Raw genomic sequence first — 19,541 nt, forward strand, 5'->3', positions numbered from 1 at the left:
AATAGTCATTACTCATCTAAAGTAATTACTCATTTTCTAACATCATGTAGAAAATGAGAATCAAGAATCCTTTGATTCCTTCAGCAATACCCAAAGAGAAACTCTAAACCAACATCATTCTTAACTGAATTTATGAGAAATAAGATGGAATAAAAATTAATCACCTAAAAATTAAATTTTAGAAAGTAAATTTTAGCTGAGTGTAGTGACTCATAGCTGTAATCCTAGTAGTTTAGGAGGCTGAGATGAATACATCACTAGAGCCCAACAACAACAACATACAAAAAAAGTGTTAGCCAGGCATGGTGGCACATGCCTGTAGGCTCAACTATTCAGGAGACAGAGATGGGAAGATTGCTTGGGCAAAGGAAGTAGGCATAGGTATTTTTTGCTTTATGACTTTTATTTCCCTGTCCCCTGATTCCAGCACTTTAGGAGGCTAACCCCAGCAAAAGATTACAAACTATGACCTCAGCAGAATGGACTTGAGTTCCAGTCAATATTCCTACTGATTGACTACAGTAACCTCAGGCCATGAAGAAAGGTCAGAGGGAAGACCATGGAACCTACAGGCCTTGACTGCACCCAGTGTTCAATCGTGTGCTGCAGGTGAAACCTGGCACTGAGTCAGCTTTGGCTGTCTAATTACCCCAGCCATGAAAGGCTGCTCATTAGGTTCTCCCCTAGTGCTACCAGGGCTGAAGCTATCATAGACTTAAAGATTGTAATTTCCTTCTTCTCATTGCCCCGAGTCTCTGGACAGGCTTACTGTGGAAAAAAAGCTTCCAAACAAAGCCAAACCACGAACACTGAATTACACATTTACCTCATGGCACAGACATTAATGTCTAGTCACAAGGATTAGGATCGATGAGAGACACATGATGGCATCAAGTGGTCAAAATAAGATGCTAGTGGTGACTGACCCAAAATAGTTGGGCATGGACACACGGCCTGACAAGGAATTCAAAATAGTTATTTTAAGACAATGCAGTGGACTTCAACAAAACACTAACAGTTCCAAAATTTATTGGAGAAACTTACCCGAGAGATTAAAATAATGGGAGGAAAAAAACAAATAGAAATCTTGAAGAATAAAGCACAACAAAATAAAAAATGCAGTTGACAGCAGTGACAACAGAAGTGGTCAAGCAGCCAAATTCAAAGACATGTCAATTGAAATATATAGTCAGAGGAGAAGACAAGAAGAAGATTCATAAGATTAATGGGATAACATCCAAAGAGCAAATATACATTCAACTGGCATTCAACAGTGCGGTAGAACTGGGCACAATGGCTCATGCCTGTATCCCCAGCACTTCAAGAGGCCAAAGTGGGTGCATAATATGTTGTCAAGAGGTTGAGAGCAGACTGTCCAACATGGTGAAACCATTTCTCTATTAAAATAAAAAAATTAGCCAGGCAAATTGGTGGACATCTGTAATCCCAGCTACTCAGAAGCCTGAGTCAGGAGAATTACTGGAACTCAGGAGAATCACTGGAACTCAGGAGTATCACTGCTCAGGAGAATCACTGGAACCCAGAACATGGAGGATGCAGTGAAGCACAGTCATACCATTGCACTCCATCCTGACAGACAAGAGTCCTGAGAGACAAGAGCAAATTTCCATCTCAAAAAAAAAGGTATAAACAAAAGAGCAGAAAGTTTTTTTTGAGGAATAATAACAGAAATCTTTCTGAACTTAAATAAAAAATTAAGTATTCTGCTATCAGAATATCGAAGATTTCCAGTCAGTTTCAATTTCAATAAAAATATACCCACGACTTAATATAATCAAACCAACAAATATCAAAGAAAAAAAAAGGTACAGAATTAAGCAGAAGAAACAAAAGAAAATATTATATCAGGAATACACCTATATAAGTAATATAGGCACATGTATAACACAAATGTTAATAGATCCAAAGGAGGAAAAAAAGTGCAAGATAATAATAGAAAACTTCAGCACCTTACTTTCAGCAATGAATGGATAATGCAGACAGAATTCAATAAGTAAACATTGGATTAAAATGCCCCGTAGGGCAAATGCTAAAAACAGTTACTGAACCAACTATCCAAGAGCTATAAAATAAACATTTTTCTCCACTGCATACACGGAGTATCTTCCAGGATATATCATGCATTATAAAAAAAAATCACATCTTAACAAATTTGAAAATATCAAAACCATATCAAGTGTCTCTTCTGAAATCACTAGCTCATGAGTACATCAAAATTAAACAACTAACTCCTAAACAACCAGTGAGTCAATGAAGACATTAAAGAGAAAACACTGTATTTCTTGAGAGAAAAATAGAAATACAAGGCACCAAAACCTATGGGATACAACCAAAGCAATTTTAAGAGGGAAGTTATGGCAATAAATGTCTTCTTCTAAAATAAGACATCAAATACACAGCTTGATGTTTCAATCAAGGAATTAGAAAAACAAAAAGCTAAACTCAAAAGTAAAATAATAAAATGAAGTAATGATAATAATCAAAAGCCCTAATAAAGAAAATAAGAGCCAAAAAAGAGATACAATAACTGATACCCAGAAACAAATTAAAGGTAAGAAATCAAAGCAGCAATAAAAAGTCACCTATTAAGGAAGAACCCGAAACCTGATGTAGTCACTGTTGCATTCTACCTAACACAAAAAAAGCAACTACTGCCACTTTTTTTTTTTAACCTAGTCAAAACAAAAACATAAAGCAAAAAAGGAAGATATTGGAATAGTTTCAACTCATTCCATTGGGAAGGCACTATGCTGATTACAAAACCAAACAAGGATGCAGAAAAAAGAGAAAACTGTGTGCCAATATATCTGTAAACATAATGTAAAAATTCTCGACAAAATACTAAGAAAATGCCTTACAATGCACATTTAGAAAATCGTTCACCATGATGAAGTGAGATTACAGGAATGCAAGAACGGTTTAGACCCAAAAACCAGCTAATGCAATATATGATAAACCCTTAGGTAATACCACACTTAATGGAAGTTAAAGTTGAAAGTTTTGCTGTGAAGATCTGAAAGAAGGCTGGGATGTTCACTTTCACTACTTATGTTAACATAAAACTAAAAGTCCTTAGCCAGAGCAGTTAGACAAGAGAAAGTAAGAAAAGGTACCTGAATTGGAAAGGAAGAAGTAAAATTGTCCATATATTCTAATGATATCATATGGAAATCCCTAAACTCACCACTAAAAAGTAGTTAGAACTATCTCAGAAAGTCAGTAAAGTTTCACTTTACAAAATCGACATATACATTTCCATAGTATTTCCATACACTAATAGCAAAATATCAAAATATCCATACACTAATAGCAAATATCAAAATATCAAAAAAATCAAAATATCCATACACTAATAGCAAAATATATATAAAAAAAAAATCTTAAGAAAAGATTGTCATTTACAACAGCTATGGGGGGTAAAAAGGAGTAAATTTAATGAAGGAGGTAAAAAAAATCTGCATTCTGAAAACTATGAAACCTTAATCAAATGTTAAAATGACATAAATATATGGGAAGATATCTATGTTCATTGTCTGGAGAAAGTCATATGGTTAAAATGTTCATATGATCCAAAGTGGTGCACAGATTGATTGCAATCTCTGTCAAAACACCAATGTCATTTTTCACAGAAGGTGAAAAAAATAAAAAATTAATACAACATCACAAAAACAATCAAACACTAGAAAATCCTAAGTAGCCAAAGCAATCCTGAAGATGGCAGTGCGGTTTGGGAGTGAATCCACAGAACTGGAGATGTCACAATGCTGTAAACCAATACAACAGAATACAATGAACAAAAATAAATTTTCACCTGTATAGCCAACTGATATTCTACAGAGGTGCCAAGAACCCAGTATGAGGAAATATCCGTCTCTTCAATACGCGGTGCTGGGAAAACAAGAGAACTACATGCAGAAGAATACAATTTGAACCCTATCTCTAACCACATAGAAAAATTAACTCAAATGGATTAAAAAGCCTAGAGCAGTGGTGTGTATCTATAGTTTCAGATACTCAGGGGTCTTAGACAGGAGGATCACCTGAATCTAGGTGTTCAAAGCTATAGCATGAAACACTTATGCCCCTGCACTCTACACTAGCTAATATAGTGAGACATCACCTGTAAGAATACATTTTTAAAAACATTTAAAAATAAAGAAGTAATGAAAATACCAAACTGTCAAATTAGTAGAATAAATCACAAAACACATTTAATTACCTTGGTCTGGGCAAGAATATTTTTTGGATAAGACTTCAAAAACACACAAAAAACACACAAACAGAACAATGAGGTTACATCATACAGCAAAAAATAAAAATAAAATAAAATAAATCACTAAAGTGGTAGAATGAGAGTAATATTTGCAAATTGTACATCAGACACGGGGTTAATCAAAATATACAAGGAACTAAAATCAGATTCAAAAGAATAAGAAAATAGTAACCCAATTAAAAATAAATATCTTCTGTTTTCAAAAGAATATATATACACAGCTAACAGGTGTGTGTGTGTGTGTGGCTGTGGCTGTGTGTGTATGTATATGTATATGCATAGGTGTGCATGTGTGTATATATATACACATATATACGTATATATGTGTATATATGTATACATGTGTATATATGTATATACACCTATATATACACACACATATATGTGTGTGTATATATGTATATATGTATATATACCTCTACATTTCTCATCTTCACAGAATTTCAACCTCTACCTCCCAGGTTCAAGCAATTCCACTGCCTTAGCCTCCTAAGTAGCTGGGATTGTAGGCACATGCCACCACATCCAGCTAGTTTTGTATTTTTAGTAGAGATGGGATTTCACCATGTTAGCTAAGCTGGCCTCTAACTGCCAACCTCAGGTGACCTGCCTGCCTCGGCCTTTCAAAGTGCTGGGATTAGAGATGTGAGATACGATGCTTGGCCTATTGCAAGAAATTTATTAAATTTCTTAAATTAACCTTGTAAAACAGAAAAAGTTGGCCAGGCACGATGGCACACACCTGTAATCCCAACACTTTGGGAGACCAAGGTGGGTAGATCATGAGGTCAAGAGCTTGAGATGAGCCGGGCCAATATGGTGAAACCCCATCTCTTCTAAAAAACATAAAACTTAGCTCAGTGTAGTGTTGTGCACCTGTAATCCCCGCAACTTGGCAGGCAGAGGCAGGAGAATCACTTGAACCTGGGAGTTGGAGGTTGCAGGGAGCTGAGATCAAGCCACTGCACTGCAGCCTGGGCCAGAGAGTGAGACACTGTCTCCAAACCACAACTACAGCCACAAAATGAGGTGTTTTTACTACACTGAGATTTGGTGGTTCTACTATTGTCAGGAGTGTTGTTTGTTGAGCTTTCTGGCTGATATGTTGTTCATTTTTTGTTGTTTCTGCTAAGTCCTTTTCTTTCAGGAGATTCAGTCAATTAAACTTAAAATAGCTAGAGTATGGCCCAAAATCACTTCATGCATTGTCACTGGGATTAACTCTTTGGCTTTGCAGGAGTGTTTATTGCCCTGCTAGTGTTACTAATTGCCCTTGCTATTACTAATTTTTATTTGCATAGAAGATTAAATCATGAGGTTACACATTTTTGCATGTGTTTATAAACTTCTGCACTTATGTTTATGACAGATAACGCTTATCCCCATTGACTCCTAATTCTATAAAATTTATATAATTTTTCATACATTTTACTGTCTTGGAACTCTAAATGCATATCTGAATGAAATTAGTTCTTACAAAATTTCTAGTACTAGTGCAAATCAGTATAGCAACAGAGAGGAATCATATGGAAATGAATTACTTAGCTCTGTTTTGACATTCCAAATCACAGCTGCAAATTTAAGGATGTCTAGGAAATCTGCCACTAACATGTTAAATCATGTCAGTTGACAAATACAACTTATGAGATTATTTTCAAGCCATACTCTCCTCTAATTCACTCTACTCTCATTCCTTAATTTAAGGTAATATTTCTATCACTCATAACTACTTAGAATGTCCTTTAGGCTGAATGAGAACAATATTAACAGGAATAGAAAAAAATTACTTTCTTAATCCCATTTGCATTTTTGAAAACTAACGGTCTATTCAGGGATTCAACTTCTTCCTGGTTTAGTCTTCGAAGAGTGTAAGTGTCCAGGAAATTATCCATTTCTTCTAGATTTTCCAGTTTATTTGCATAGAGGTGTTTATAGTATTCTCTAATGGTAGTTTGTATTTCTGTGGGGTCGGTGGTGATATCCCCTTTATCATTTTTTATTGCGTCAATTTGATTCTTCTCTCTTTTCTTCTTTATTAGTCTTGCTAGCGGTCTGTCAATTTTGTTGATCTTTTCAAAAAACCAACTCCTGGATTCATTGATTTTTTAGAGGGCTTCTGTGTCTCTATCTCCTTCAGTTCTGCTCTGATCTTAGTTATTTCTTGCCTTCTGCTAGCTTTGGAATGTGTTTGCTCTTGCTTCTCTAGTTCTTTTAATTGCGATGTTAGAGTGTGAATTTTAGATCTTTCCTGCTTTCTCTTGTGGGCATTTAGTGCTATAAATTTCCCTCTACACACTGCTTTAAATGTGTCCCAGAGATTCTGGTATGTTGTATCTTTGTTCTCATTGGTTTGAAAGAACATCTTTATTTCTGCCTTCATTTCGTTATGTACCCAGTAGTCATTCAGGAGCAGGTTGTTCAGTTTCCATGTAGTTAAGCTGTTTTGATTGAGTTTCTTAGTCCTGAGTTCTAGTTTGATTGCACTGTGGTCTGAGAGACAGTTTGTTATAATTTCTGTTCTTGTACATTTGCTGAGGAGTGCTTTACTTCCAATTATGTGGTCAATTTTGGAATAAGTGTGATGTGGTGCTGAGAAGAATGTATATTCTGTTGATTTGGGGTGGAGAGTTCTACAGATGTCTATTAGGTCTGCTTGCTGCAGAGATGAGTTCAATTCCTGGATATCTTTGTTAACTTTCTATCTCGTTGATCTGTCTAATGTTGACAGTGGAGTGTTGAAGTCTCCCATTATTATTGTATGGGAGTCTAAGTCTCTTTGTAAGTCTCTAAGGACTTGCTTTATGAATCTGGGTGCTCCTGTATTGGGTGCATATATATTTAGGATAGTTAGTTCTTCCTGTTGAATTGATCCCATTACCATCAGGTAATGGCCTTCTTTGTCTCTTTTGATCTTTGATGGTTTAAAGTCTGTTGTATCAGAGACTTGTATTGCAACCCCTGCTTTTTTTTTTGTTCTCCACTTGCTTGGTAAATCTTCCTCCATCCCTTTATTTTGAGCCTATGTATGTCTTTGCATGTGAGATGGGTCTCCTGAATACAGCAGACTGATGGGTCTTGACTCTTTTCCCAATCCCTGAATAGACCAATAGCAGGCTCTGAAATTGAGGCAATAATTAATAGCCTACCAACCGAAAAAAGTCCAGGACCAGATGGATTCACAGCTGAATTCTACCAGAGGTATAAGGAGGAGTTGGTTCCATTCCTTCTGAAACTATTCCAATCAATAGAAAAAAAGGGAATCCTCCCTAACTCATTTTATGAGGCCAACATCATCCTGATACCAAAGCCTGGCAGAGACACAACAAAAAAAGAGAATTTTAGACCAATATCCCTGATGAACATCGATGCAAAAATCCTCTATAAAATACTGGCAAAAAGGATTCAGCAGCACATCAAAAAGGTTATCCACCATGATCAAGTAGTCTTCATCCCTGGGATGCAAGGCTGGTTCAACATTCGCAAATCAATAAACATAATCCAGCATATAAACAGAACCAAAGACGAGAACCACATGATTATCTCAATAGATGCAGAAAAGGCTTTTGACAAAATTCAACAGCCCTTCATGCTAAAAATGCTCAATAAATTCGGTATTGAAGGAACGTACCTCAAAATAATAAGAGCTATTTATGACAAACCCACAGCCAATATCATACTGAATGGGCAAAAACTGGAAAAATCCCTTTGAAAACTGGCACAAGACAGGGATGCCCTCTCTCACCACTCCTATTCAACATAGTGTTGGAAGTTCTGGCTAGGGCAATCAGGCAAGAGAAAGAAATCAAGGGTATTCAGTTAGGAAAAGAAGAAGTCAAATTGTCCCTCTTTGCAGATGACATGATTGTATATTTAGAAAATCCCATTGTCTCAGCCCAAAATCTCCTTAAGCTGATAAGCAACTTCAGCAAAGTCTCAGGATGCAAAATTAATGTGCAAAGTTCACAAGAATTCATATACACCAGTAACAGACAAACAGAGAGCCAAATCAGGAATGAACTTCCATTCACAATTGCTTCAAAGAGAATAAAATACCTAGGAATCCAACTTACAAGGGATGTAAAGGACCTCTTCAAGGAGAACTACAAACCACTGCTCAGTGAAATAAAAGAGGACATGAACAAATGGAAGAACATACCATGCTCATGGATAGGAAGAATCAATATCATGAAAATGGCCATACTGCCCAAGATAATTTATAGATTCAATGCCATCCCCATCAAGCTACCAATGAGTTTCTTCACAGAATTGGAAAAAGCTGCTTTAAAGTTCATATGGAACCAAAAGAGAGCCCGCATCTCCAAGACAATCCTAATTCAAAAGAACAAAGCTGGAGGCATCACGCTACCTGACTTCAAAGTATACTACAAGGTCCAGTAACCAAAACAGCATGGTACTGGTACCAAAACAGAGATAAAGACCAATGGAACAGAACAGAGTCCTCGGAAATAATACCACACATCTACAGCCATCTGATCTTTGACAAACCTGAGACAAACAAGAAATGGGGAAAGGATTCCCTATTTAATAAATGGTGCTGGGAAAATTGGCTAGCCATAAGTAGAAAGCTGAAACTGGATCCTTCCCTTACTCCTTATATGAAAATTAACTCAAGATGGATTAGAGACTTAAATGTTAGACCTAATACCATAAAAATCCTAGAGGAAAACCTAGGTAGTACCATTCAGGACATAGGCATGGGCAAAGACTTCATGTCTAAAACACCAAAAGCAACGGCAACAAAAGCCAAAATTGACAAATGGGATCTCATTAAACTGAAGAGCTTCTGTACAGCAAAAGAAACTACCATCAGAGTGAACAGGCAACCTACAGAATGGGAGAAAATTTTTGCAATCTACTCATCTGACAAAGGGCTCATATCCAGAAACTACAAAGAACTCAAACTAATTTACAAGAAAAAAACAAACAACCCCATCAAAAAGTGGGCAAAGAATATGAACAGACATTTCTCAAAAGAAGACATTCATACAGCCAACAGACACATGAAAAAATGCTCATCATCACTGGCCATCAGAGAAATGCATATCAAAACCACAATCAGATACCATCTCACACCAGTTAGAATGGCGATCATTGAAAAGTCAGGAAACAACAGGTGCTGGAAAGGATGTGGAGAAATAGGAACACTTTTACACTGTTGGTGGGATTGTAAACTAGTTCAACCATTATGGAAAACAGTATGGCGATTCCTCAAGGATCTAGAACTAGATGTACCATATGACCCAGCCATCCCATTCCTGGGTATGTACCGAAAAGATTATAAATCATGCTGCTATAAAGACACATGCACACGTATGTTTATTGGGGCACTATTCACAATAGCAAAGACTTGGAATCAACCGAAATGTCCATCAGTGACAGACTGGATTAAGAAAATGTGGCACATATACACCATGGAATACTATGCAGCCATCAAAAAGGATGAGTTTGTGTCCTTTGTAGGGACATGGAGGCAGCTGGAAACCATCATTCTCAGCAAACTATCACAAGAACAGAAAACCAAACACCGCATGTTCTCAGTCATAGGTGGGAACTGAACAATGAGATCACTTGGACTCAGGAAGGGGAACATCACACACTGGGGCCTATCATGGGGAGTTGGGAGGGGGGAGGGATTGCATTGGGAGTTATACCTGATGTAAATGACGAGTTGATGGGTGCTGATGGGTTGATGGGTGCAGCACAGCAACATGGCACAAGTATACATATCTAACAAACCTACACGTTATGCACATGTACCCTAGAACTTAAAGTACAATAATTAAAAAAAAACGCAGCTATTTTGATCATTTTCTTTTTCTCATGTATTTACTTATTTCTTTTTGGCATGGGAGAGGAGTGTGATTCAATCTTGCTCGGTTACTCAAGCTGGAGTGACTGGATCTCAGTTCACTACAACTTCTGCCTCTCGGGTTCAAGCAATTCTCCTGTGTCACTGTCCAAAGTAGCTAGAACCACAGGATTTTTCTGTTTTTGTTGTTGTTGTTTTTTTTTTATTTTCAGACATTTTCAGTACAGATGGGATTTCACCATGTTGGCCAGGCTGCTCCCAAATCCCTGACCTCAGATTGTCCACCTGCCTTGACCCTCTCTGAGTTGTTTTGATTACAAATGTGAGTAACCATGCCTGACATGATCTTCATTCTAAAAGGTTCATAGGCATAATTTCTGTAACAGACTTATTATTCAGTCTTCTTATTAAACTGTGGAGACTGAAGCAATAAAACGTTAAGTAAATTGTCTAAATTATTTTTCATGGTGTTTTTATAATCAAACTAGATAATTCTGTCTGCTTCTATTTATGCATAACAATAATTAAAAGGTAAATTAAATTCTTCATGTGTATGCTGAATAGTTTATAATTTAATGCTGGTGTTGCCACCTTCTTTCTGTATTCTGAGTTTTGCATTCTTATAAAAAATCCTGTAATTTTAGGGGCACATTTATAGGCATTATTTATAAGTAAAGCATCATCCAACTACATGGTCATTTCCTCCAGTTTTGTTGTGTAGAATACAGAAAGCATTCTTTCATGTTGAATTCCAACTTTGAGTTTAGCTCATATTGGTTTTCAGTTTTTCACTTCCCTGCCACTTTATGTAACTGGGGTCCATTCAGTACTTTTGTCTGCAGGGCTCAAAACTTTGACCAAGGTTTCAACAGCTTTTTAATTGAGGGATAACTCACAAACTATCACAATTAGCCATTTTAATGTACACACTCCGTGATTTTCAGGGTATTCACAAAAGTATACAGTCATCACACTTTTTAAATACTGAAGATATATAGCACTTAAAACAAAAACAAAAACAAAAACAAAAACAAAAAACCTCTGCACCCATTACCATTTAATCCCAGCTTCCCTGTTTCCTAGAGTCCTTGGCATCCAGTATGCCATTTTCTGTCACTATAGATTTGCCTATTACAGACACTTCATATAAATAGACTCATACAATATGAGGCTCTTTGTGATGTCCAGCCTTCCGTTATAGATTATCTTCAAGGGACTATGTATAATAGACACCCATGAAAGATAAAGCTAATGCTTCCTTCTAAGGCAAAGTTTCCTTTCTTTAAAATGCTGGAGTTTCCTAAGCTTGAGATTTCTGCAAAAGGCTTGCTATTCTGTCCTATTATTAAGCCAAGCATCCTGAGGCAAAAAAGTTTCAGCATTTTCTCCAAATTCTTTATCTTGGTAGTTTCATTGTAGAATATATGGATTTACATTAATTATGTCAGATATATGGTAAGGGAATGTATGATACAAATGTACTTCAAGGTTACCATTGGCCTAGGTCCACCTCCACATCAGGAGTGGATGGAAACATTTATGTTGTGAATAATGCTACTACAAACATCCCTCTACAAATTCGCATAAACACACCTTAATTTTGAGGAAATATGCTGAATGTGTATCCAATTATTTGAGAAACTCCTAGACTGTTTGCTAAAGAAACAACCTCACTTTATGTTCCCACTAGCAAATGGATGAGGTTCTCAATTTTTCCATGTATTCACAAACATTTGTCATTTCATTCTGATTATAGGCCATGCTATTCAATATAAATATGTATCTCATTGTGGTTTGATTTTCACTTCTCTGACACCTAATTATCTCTCCATAAGCTTGGCTCTAGATTTGATGTGACAATAATAATAATTTTAAAAATTAGCTGGATGTGGTGGTAGGTAATAGTAATCTTACTACTCAGGAGGCTGAGGCAGGATAATTGCTTGAATCTAGGAGGCAGAGGTTGCAGTGAACTGAGATTGTACCATTGCAGTCCAGCTTGAGTGACAAAAGTGTAACTCCATCTCAGAAATAATTGCAGAAATTTTATATGAGATCTCATTTTTCTCTAACTTTCTGCTGTTCTACCATCCTGTCATTTTGTCTATCTAATAAGTTGAGCCTATAATACATTTTCTTTTGCAGGGTAGTGTTAAAACACACGTGAAATGGGTGCTGATTAGCAGATATAAAGAGGCCACATTGGGGTAAGAAAAGTGTTATGGGTCTTTCATTTCAGAAGCCATTCATCTCAAAAAGGTCAACATCACTAATTTTTAGGGAAACATAAACCCAAACCACAATGAGATATCATCTGAGGCTGGTCAAAATGCAGATTACTAAAATTCCAGGATACAACAGATGGTGGTGAGTTAGTTCAGCCCTAGGAATGCTTTACAGTGTTGTTTGGAATGTAAATCAGTACAGACATTGTGGAAAAGTGTGTAGTAATTCATCAGATATTGAGAACAAGAAATACTATTGGACTCAGCAATTTCATTCCTGCATATATAGCTCCCCTTCAAAATAAGTCAATCTATTTTAATAATACATGCATGTGTGTGTTTATTATAGCACTAATCACAGTAGCAAAGACATGGAATTAAGTCAAATGCCCTTCAGTAACAGACTGGATAAAGAAAGCAAGGTGCATATACATCATGAAATAAAAGGAAGGAGATCATGTTCTCTGAAGGGAGATGGATGAAGCTGGAAGCCATCATCCTCAGTGAACTAACACAGAAACAATAAAACAAGTATTGCATATTCACAATCACTAAATGCTCACAGTGAACATTAAAGACACATAGACACAGGGAGAGGAATAGCATTCAACTTGGTCTTTCAGGGGGCAGGGAAAAAAAAGAGCTTCAGGGTAAATAGCTAATCTATGTGGGACTGAATGCATAGGTGACGGGTTGATAGACACAGTGGACAATCATGGAACAATTTTACCTATGAAATAAACTAGTATGTTCTGAGTATATACCATATAACTTAATATAAAAGAAAATTGAATACATTAAATGAAGAAGAAAAAGCTTTCTTTTTGTAAAATCGAGGTTATACTAACTTTGAAATGTATGCTGCACTTTAAGACATTTTTGTAGTTACAATTCAGAGTTGCCACAACATGCATTGAAAAATAAATAAGTAATATATCTCACTTCTTAATTGATTGAATTTATTTTATTTTTATAAAGAAATCTCATACTGTCTGTTTGGATGGAGTACAGCAGTACAATCTTGGCACACTGAAACCCCCTGCTTCCCAGTTTCAAGTGAGTATTCTGCCTCAGCTTCTTGATTAGCTGAAATTACAGGTGAGCTCCACCACACCTGATGGGGTTTCAGCATATTGGCTAGGCCTGTCTCAAGCTCCTGGCTTCAAGTCTACTGCCTGCCTTGGCCTCCACAAGTGCTGGAATTACAAGTATGAGCCACCATCCCTGGCCCTTGATTGAATTTCTAATTATGAAAACATCCATCTTGCAAAAACTTATAACATTTTTTATGAGCTTCTTTACATGTTTCATAACTCAATAAAAAAACATAAGTTTAATGCATTTTCTTTTTATTGTAAATAAATGTATTTCCATTAATATGTAATTAAAAGACTACATTAATTTAAAATGTTACTTTTCTCTTTGGTAAAGTTCTCAGATTTTAGAAATTTCTTCAAAAATCTAATTTTGGAAATGAATTGCATTTATTGATTGTTCTTGGATTTTTTAAAATGATTTTTCTTTGGAACAAAATTCAAAATTGTTCCAAGATATAATGAGATGTTTAATTATGTCAAACAAACATAAAAATATTTTCTTAGGTGGAAAGACATATTTTTCTTAACCTATGTTTATTTTTAGTTTCTATTTAGTTTATTTCAAGAGATAACTTTGGATTAAGAATACAAATATCAACAGCATTCTGTACCAATCTTTAACTGATAAATGTGAAATTATATTTGTTTATGTTTTTCTCTGTGTGAGTATATTTTCTAGTACATTGTAGGAGTTTCTAGCTAAACTCACCGCTTGCAAGGTCAGAACTTTGTCTTGTGCAATCTATCTAGAGAGAATACTTCCTTTCTAAAAATACCTTTTACATTAATTTATTTAACAATTGAATTGACAGTTAAAATATGTATTAAAAGAGATTTTTAAACAAACACTTTCTTTAAACAAACAGACGTCATATAATTAAAATATGGACCTAAGGGTTCTGAAGTTAAACATCTGCAATGGTCACTCAATTTGTTGTTAATATGAAAATTTAAAGTACTCTTTCAAAATAGCTGTGTTGATAAATGAGTTGTTGTTTTTGTTTGTTGTTGTTGTTGTTTGTTTGTTTTTTGAGACGGAGTCTGGCTCTGTCGCCCAGGCTGGAGTGCAGGGGCTGGATCTGGGCTCAGTGCAAGCTCCGCCTCCCGGGTTTAGGCCATTCTCCTGCCTCAGCCTCCCGAGTAGCTGGGACTACAGGCGCCTGCCACCAGCCAGGCTAGTGTTTTTTGCATTTTTTAGTAGAGATGGGGTTTCACCGCGTTAGCCAGGATGGTGTCGATCTCTGACCTCGTGATCCGCCCGTCTCGGCTTCCCAAAGTGCTGGGATTACAGGCTTGAGCCACTGCGTCTGGCCGTTGTTGTTAATATTGTCACTTGATGGAAAGAAGAGTGGGCAGAAATATTATTTTCATAATACAAGCATTAATTTTTCTTTTCATCTCAGGTTGTGAAGCACTTTTTGAGTGGGAATATCTGCTGTCAGTTAGATTTCATCCATCAGAAAGATTTGTGGGAATCAAAAATGCTGGTGCTACTTATCACATGACTTCTGTGATCCAGCAGCCGTGTGTGTGTGTGTGTGTGTGTGTGTATTCCCCCCCCCCCCCCCCGGCCACCATGAGAAACTGTATTCTTGCAATGGAGTGCATAGGCAAAAATATAGACAATGATATTTTGAAGATGAGGAGGAGAACAGTGAGGTAAATTCTAATTATTAATTACTATTACTTTGTTTGTCAGCTTCACAGTTAAATGTAACCTGAGAAAGGGGAAGAGTGAGCCCTTTTTAGTTGTTTTGGAGAATCATGATAGTATAGTAGCTGGCACATGGCTATGTGCTCAGTAAAAACCCAGTCTTATTTTTGTTATTCCCTGGGGCTATGTGTTTTATTTCAGCTAAATGCTGATATTCATTCACTCATATAGAAGAATAGGTAGGTAAAAAAGGAATGTTATGGTGACTTTTTATTTTCCAGGGTTCTTGAAGCTCTTGAGATAAATAGTGGCAGGAAACTCATCACTTTTTAAAGTAATTCTGCTTGGAGATGATGGGGTTGGGAAGAGTTCACTTATGAACAGATACATGACTAACTAATAAGTTTGATACTCAGCTGTTCCATACAATACACGTGGAATTTTTAAATCATATTTGAAAGGGATTGACGTTTTGTTACCCTGCAGATTTGTCACATAGCAGATTAGAAGAGATTCTGAAGCCTGAGGATGCATTTTACAGAGGTTATGACAGTTGTCTTCTTACTTTTAGTATCAACAATTCACAAAACTTCCAGAACTTAAGTAACTGGAAGAAAGAGTTCATCTACTACACAAACGTGGAAGAACCTGATAACTTTCCTTTTGTGATTGTGGATTCCAAGACTGGCATAAGTGAATGGCAGGTGTTTATAGAACAAGTGAAGCTTATGCAGCGAGAATGGTGACTATCCTTATTTACAACAAAAGCAAAATATACCACAAATGTGGCAGCAGGCTTTAAGGAAGGGGTTCAAAAATTCTTGCGTCTGAGGATATGTCAGATCGCTTGATGCACAAAGGCATGGTCAACCTTCACCGAAAGTCCAAGCCTAGTTCATCTTGCTGTTGAATGTTAGAGAGAAAGCAGATGCATTCTAATCAACTCACACATGTACACAAAATCAACACGGACATGGAGAAGAGAATTATTGTTTGTAGCGGTGTATTACTTACTAATAATTTTCAACGAGTGTATATTACTGTGTCATTAGTGGGAGGGAGAAGGGACATATCCACTCATGGAGGAATATATTTTCTCAGTAATGTCACCTTACATTTATAAATTGTAACGGTTGTCTGAAAATGTTTCTTTGATTTACGCATATAAATTAGAGAGCTAATAAATAAGATGGCCAAGACATTAATTGTAATTAAAATAAAAAAACTCGGGGGTGGTTCCAAGATGGCCAAATAGGAACAGCTCCAGCCTCCAGCTCCAGCGTAAGCAAAACAGAAGATGGGTGATTTCTGCATTTCCAACTTAGGTACTGGGTTGATCTCACTGGGGCATGTCAGACAGTGGGTGCAGGACAGTGGGTGCAGCCCACCATGTGAGAATCAAAGCAAGGTGAGGCATCACCTCACCCCGGGAGCACAAGGATAAAAGGAATTCCCCTTCCTAGCCAAGGGAAAACTTGACACACAACACTCGGAAAATCAAGTGACTCCCAGCCTAATACTGGGCTTTCCAAAGGTCTTAGCAAATGGCACACCAGGAGATTGTCTCCTGTGTCTGGCTCAGAGTGACCCATGCCCATGGAGCCTCCCTTATTGCTAGCACAGCAGTCTGTCAGGCAGCAGACTGCTGTCAGGCAGCAGCAAGCCTGGGGGAGGGGCACCCGCCATTGCTGAGGCTTGAGTAGATAAACAAAGTGGCCAGGAAACTCTAATTGAGTAGAGCCCACTGCAGCTCAAGGAGGCCTGCCTACCTCTGTAGACTCCACCTCTGAGGACAGGGTATAGCCAAACAAAAGGCAGCAGAAATCCCTGCAGATTTAAATGTCCCTGTCTGACAGCTTTGAAGAGAGTAGTGCTTCTCCCAGCATGGAGTTTGAGATCTAAGAAAGGGCAGACTGCATGCTTAAATGGGTCCCTGACCCCCAAGTAGCCTAACTTGGAGACACCCCCAACTAGGGGCACACTGACACCTCACAACTCACATGGCCACATACCCCTCTGAGATGAAGCTTCAACAGGAACAATCAAGCAGCAACATTTGCTGTAAACCATTATTCACTCTTCTGCAGCCTCTGCTGCTAATACCTAGGTAAAGAGGGTCTGGAGTGGATCTTGAGCAACTCCAACAGATCTGCAGCTGAGGGTCCTGACTGTTAGAACGAAAACTAACAAACAGAAAGGACACCAAAACCCCACTAGTATGTCACCATCATCAAAGAACAAAGGTAGGAAACACACACACACACACACACACACACACACACACACACGCACACAAAGAGGGGGAAAAAGCAGTGCAGAAAACCTGAAAATTCCAAAAATCAGAGTGCCTCTCCCCCTCCAAAGGTATGGAACTCCTCAACAGGAATGGAACACAGCTGGCTGGAGAATGACTCTGATGAGTTGAGAGAAGGCTTCAGACGATCAAACTTCTCTGAGCTAAAGGAGGAAATTTGAATCCAAGGCAAAAAAGTTTAAAACCTTTAAAAAAGATTTGATGAATGGCTAACCAGAATAACCAATGTAGAGAAGTCCTTAAATGACCTGATACAGTTCAAAACCATGACACAAGAACTATGTGATAAATGCACAAGCTTCAGTAACCTACTTGATCAACTGGAAGAAAGGGTATCAGTGATTGAAGATTAAATGATTCAAATGAAGTGAGAAGAGAAGAAACAAGAAAAAAGAGGGAAAAGAAATGAACAAAGCCTCCAAGACATGTGGGACTATGTGAAAAGATCAAATCTACATCTGATTGGTGTACCTGAAAGTGACAGGGAGAATGGAACCAAGTTGGAAAACACTCTGCAAGATATTATCCAGGAGAACTTTCCCAACCTAGCAAGGCAGGCCAACATTCAAATTCAAGAAATACAGAGAATGCCACAGAGATAATCCTCAAAAAGAGTAACTCTAGGACCCAGAATTGTCAGATTCACCAAAGCTGAAATGAAGAAAAACATGTTAAGGACAACCAGAGAGAAAGGTCTGGTTACCCACAAAGGGAAGCCCATCAGACTAACACAGAGTCTCGCAGCATAAACTCTACAAGCCAGAAGAGAGTGGTGGCCAATATTCAACATTCTTAAAGAAAAGAATTTTCAACCCAGAATTTCATATCCAGCCAAACTAAGTTTCATAAGTGAAGGAGAAGTAAAATCCTTTACAGCCAAGCAAATGCTGAGAGAATTTATAACCACCAGGCCTGCCCTACAAGAGCTCCTGAAGGAAGCATTAAACATGGAAAGGAACAACCGGTACCAGCCACTGCAATAACATGCCAAAATGTAAAGACCACTGAGGCAAGGAATAAATTGCATCAACCTACGCGCAAAATTACTAGTGAATATCATAATGACAGGATCAAGTTCACACATAACAACATTAATCTTAAAAGTAAATGGGCTGAATGGCCCATTTAAAAGACACAGATTGGCAAATTGGATAAAGAGTCGAGACCATCAGTGTGCTGTATTCAGGAGACCCATCTACATGCAGAGACACACATAGGCTCAAAATAAAGGGATGGAGGAAGATCTACCAAGCAAATGGAAAACAAAAAAAGGCAGGAGCTGCAATCCTAGTCTCTGATAAAACAGATTTTAAATCAACAAAGATCAAAAGAGACAAAGAGGGCCATTACATAAAGGTAAAGGGATTAATTCAACAAGAAGAACTAACTATCCTAAATATATATGCACCCAAAAGAGGAGCACTCAGATTCATAAAGCAAGTCCTTAGAGACTTAAAAACAGAATTAGACTCCAACACAATAATAATGGGAGATTTGAACACCCCACTGTCAACATTAGATCAATGAGACAGAAAGTTAACAAGGATATCCAGGAATTGAACTCAACTCTGCAGCAAGCAGACCTAATAGACATCTATAGAACTCTCCACCCCAATTCAACAGAATATACATTCATCTCAGAACCACACTGCAAGTATTCCAAAATTGACCACATAGTTGGAGGTATAGCACTCCTCAGCAAATGTAAAAGAATAGAAATTATAACAAACTCTCTCTCAGACCACAGTGCATTCAAACTAGAACTCAGGATTAAGAAACTCAATCAAAACTGCTCAACTGCAGGGAAAGTGAACAATCTGCTCCTGAATGACTCCTGGGTACATAACAAAATGAAGGCAGAAAAAAAGACGTTCTTTGAAACCAATGAGAACAAAGATACAACATACCAAAATCTCTGGGACACATTTAAAGCAATGTGTACAGGGAAATTTATGGCACTGATCACCCACAAGAGAAAATAGGAAAGATCTAAGATTGAAACCTTAACATGACAATTAAAAGAACTAGAGAAGCAAGAGAAAACATATTCAAAAGCTAGCAGAAGGCAAGAAATAACTAAGTTCAGAGCAGAACTGAAGGAGATAGAGACACAAAACATCCTTCAAA

This window comes from Macaca mulatta, chromosome Y, assembly GCF_049350105.2.
Source record: "Macaca mulatta isolate MMU2019108-1 chromosome Y, T2T-MMU8v2.0, whole genome shotgun sequence".
Taxonomy (NCBI): Eukaryota; Metazoa; Chordata; class Mammalia; order Primates; family Cercopithecidae; genus Macaca; species Macaca mulatta.